Here is a 4,062-nt window from a genome sequence, read left to right as displayed (position 1 = left end):
AAATGCAATGCTCTACATCTCGGGTATGATTCGAGAAGATTAGCCGCGTCTCGACATCGAAAGATCTTAAATTCTGATGATGGAAGCCATATGGATGATCGTTAAATGATTCAGAAGGGTGAAAATGATCTCTCAAGCTCTGGAAACTGCTCTAAATGTTGAGAATCAGAATAGGGTCTCCAAATATCATATTATACCAAACCCTACTTTCCCGTCTTTGGTACCCATCGCGTATCGCAATGGGGTCTTCCCAGGTCCATCGCGTAGCGTGATGGACCAAAAAGTCAACATTCATTATTTTAAGTCCATCCCGTATTATGACCGACTTCTTTCCATCCTGTCGCGTAGCGCGAAGGGTCTTATTACCAGCAAACTTCATTTATTATCTCGTTTCGTGTGCTGGTCATCTCGGGTCTCCATTCCATTTTGGTACAGGTTCAAAATAGCTACATTAATCACTTGTGACCTGAAACAATATACACACATATGAAGTATCGAAGTTCGTGTAACAAACAATTAAAACTAACAAGTTAACTAGCTAAAGTATACCATCATAGCCCCACACACACACACATATATATATATATATATATATATGTGTGTGTGTGTGTGTGTGTTATATAACACATACTAATATAATAATATTTTCCAAAATAACATACTAGGCGACAAATCCTAGTCCCCCCACCCCTCACTTATCGCCGGGGGTGGTGTTCCTCACCCATATCGTTCTTGTCGTCCCCAATTTGCCACCCCACTATACCTTGTCTAATAGCTTAGTATATCTTTTTACACATGACTAGTGATATAATATAATGTTTGTCCTCATAGAGATCAAACTCTTACAAACACAAGGTTATGTAAATTTTAATTTTACATGTAAAAGATTGGCTATGTTTAAAGAAGTGAAAGTTAACTTTTTAAAAACTGAGAGAAAAAAAAAGTAATTTTGTCAAAATAAATAACTTGGGCTCTTGAAATATTTATAAAGCCCAGTAACACAAAAAGTTAGCCCAATGGGCTTCGTCTGAGTGAACCCGAAAACAAACACAGTGTGTACCACTGTACCCCCCGCCGTCTGCCATCATATTCCATGAACAACAAAACCCTAATTCAATACCCAATTCATTAACAAACAACCAATGAAACTTTATATTCATGTTACTATTGAATTCTAGGGTTTCATTTCACTGAATTGACACTCATCAAAACTGTGTATTCCATTTCATCACTCATAATGCGTAAAATCTATCAAATTAACCCAAAATATTTCCTGGGGGTTCATCAAACCATCATAAAAACCCGATCTTTATCCTATATCTCAAATCCCATGAAGCAAAATCAGTTCTTGCTGTGTGAAATCAAGAATATTCTTCAATCAGACAACTGGGAAACCATTCTTGCACACTCAGATGTGCCCAAGAACCTAAACCCACGTGTAATCCATATGCTGCTTCAACAAAACCAGGTGGGAGTTCAACCAAATTCCAAAAAGATCACATTTTTAGCCATTAGTCTATGTAATAATAACTTATATGGGTGTGCTAGTATTCTAATTGATGCCATGATTGCAATGCATTTGCCTCCGATATCGGTTTTGGATTCTTTTGCCAGCTGTTATAAAGAATGTTTTGTTTCTTGTGGTAATTTGAATCCCAAGGTGTTTGAGGTTGTTGTGGATAGGTATAGAGTTAAGGGGTTATTAGATGAAGCTGTTGAGATTCTTTTGAAAACCGATCAATTTGGGTTCGGTTATTTGTTTTTTAATTCAATTTTGAAAGATTTGCTTAAGGGTAAAAAGTTGGAGCTTTTTTGGAAGGTATGCGAATCGATGCAGAGAAAAGTCGGTTTCTTTGATGTCTACGCGTATACTAATATGATAAGAGCTTATTGTATGGTGGGAAATATAGAGAAAGCGAAAGAGGTGTTTGTTAAGATGAATGTGAATGGGTGTACCCCTAGCTCTGTCACCTACAATGTGTTGATTGATGGTTTGTGTAAAACGGGCCGTATTGATGAAGCCATTAAGCTCAAAAATAGTATGATTAATAATGGGTTGGCGCCTAATGTATTTTGTATACCACATTAGTTAATGGTTTTTGCATAGTGAAGAGATGGGAAGATGCAAGAATGGTGTTGGATGAGATGAGTGATGCGGGTGTGGAGCCAGATGTTGTGACGTATAACGCTTTGGTTAACGGGTTCATGTCAGAAGGTGACGTGGAAGCCGCGCTTAGGGTTAAAGATAAGATGGCCGCTAGTTGTGTTGGTGCAAATTTGATTGTGTATAATACACTTATTTATTGGCTATGCAGGATGCATAATATGGATAGACTAAAAGAGTTAGTAAATGAGATGTTGAGTTTAAGCATGAAACTTGATGCTAGAACGTTTACTTTGTTGATTCACGGTTATTGTAAAGTTAGGCGGATGAATGATGCTTTTGCAGTTTTGGAAGAAATGAGAAAGCTTTATTTGGAACCAGATGCAAGAACTTATGTTCTTTTAATCTTTGGATCATGTCTCACTGGGGATCTTGAAAAGGCGGAAGCGCTTATGTTGGAAACAAGTTTTAAGAATCTTAAACTCGATTATGTAGTTTATGAGACCTTTTTAAGTGCTTGCTCAAAAGAAAATGATTACAAAAAGTTGAAAAAAGTTATGGAGGTGATGAAAGATAAAAGTGTGATTCCAAATGAGATTTGTTATGGAAGTGTTATAGGATGCTTTTGTAGAGTTGAGAAAATGGATGAAGCAAGATTTTACATGAATGAAATGATGGATTACGGTATAGAGCCAAATGTTCACATATTTGGATCAATAATCAATGGCTATTGCAAGTTAAGTGAACTAAAGGTTGCAAATAAGTACTTTTATGCAATGATTGACCGTGGTTTAGTCCCGTTAGCTTCAACTTATGAAGTTTTAATTCAGAAAAACTGTAAAAGTATCAACTTGATTGACGCGTTCTCCATTTTTAGATTCGTGCTTTCTAGAAAGTTCTTTTCCGTCACTTTCACGTATATGATCCTTCTTGATGGTCTCATAAAGTGTAAAAAAGATCAAGAAGTTTCCGGGCTCTTGATGGAATTTAAAGACGAGGGTCTCGTTTTTAATCTTTCATCATTTAATCCTCTTTTATTCGGTTTGTGCATTAAAGGAAAAGCTGAAGAAGCTTGTAAGCTTGTTGAAGATGGTTGGTGTACTCCAGATACGTTTACTTATAACATTTTAATGAAGGGTTTTTTCAGAATTGGTAAAACTGAGAGAGTAAAGGAAATGTTTGATAAAATTAAGGAGCAGGGTTTGACTCCAGACTTTGTCTCGTATAGTAGGATGATCGTTGGTTTCTGCAAGTTTAGGGATTTAACTACAGCGTGTGGAGTACTAGATGAAATGGTGCAAAATGGCATATCACCAAATAATTATTTATGTGTTCTTGTGAATTGTTGTCACGAGATTGGGGATTTGGAAAAAGCTAAGGAATTGAGTGAGAAAGGTTCTGCGTTGACCTCCTCTTTCGGCACATTGACTTTTAAAGATGAAGAAACCAAAAGAAGCCAAATGGGAATATAATAAAGGAAGCAGCTTTGTTTGTGCTTAAAATTTATGGGCTTGAATTTAAGAAGGGGAATGAAGAAAGGCTAGAATTTTACCAAAACAGCCTTGGGATTGAAGGTAATTACACCATACTTATTTTTTTCTAGTTCTATTTAAAAGTTATAGAAAATAATCCTTCAGTCTGATTTAGTGTGATGACTATTTTACTCTATTCAGGTCAAACAACACAGGGTCAACACTCTTAACAGTTTCAGGCATTAAAGTCTTGAACTTCCAGCTTTACCGAATGATGATAGGCCTACCATTCGGTAGTATTTTTGACTATTTCTGGTAACTAATTTCGTTAGGAGGGTAATGCTATGTTCATATTATCTTTTTAAAATTATGAAGCTTTTTTTACCCTTTTGGAAACATCTGCAGAGAAAGCATGTGCTAGTGCTTAGCAGATAGAATGTAAATAAATAGTTGCAGAAATGAGAATTGGAGTTTAGCAAATAACAT

At 36.1% G+C, this 4,062-nt stretch overlaps 1 pseudogene; it reads left to right on the top strand.

Moving 5' to 3' along the window:
* The first annotated feature begins 1,186 nt into the window (after positions 1-1,186).
* On the top strand, positions 1,187-3,592 carry LOC143558176 (uncharacterized; annotated as a pseudogene).
* Positions 3,593-4,062: the final 470 nt, after the last annotated feature.

This window comes from Bidens hawaiensis, unplaced genomic scaffold (genome assembly GCF_021521415.1).
Source record: "Bidens hawaiensis isolate Kalapana, Puna unplaced genomic scaffold, B.hawaiensis_p1.1 tig00019347_1, whole genome shotgun sequence".
Classification (NCBI taxonomy): Eukaryota; Viridiplantae; Streptophyta; class Magnoliopsida; order Asterales; family Asteraceae; genus Bidens; species Bidens hawaiensis.
Note: the sequence above shows the minus strand (reverse complement) of the source record. Positions and strands in the feature narration are given on the sequence as shown.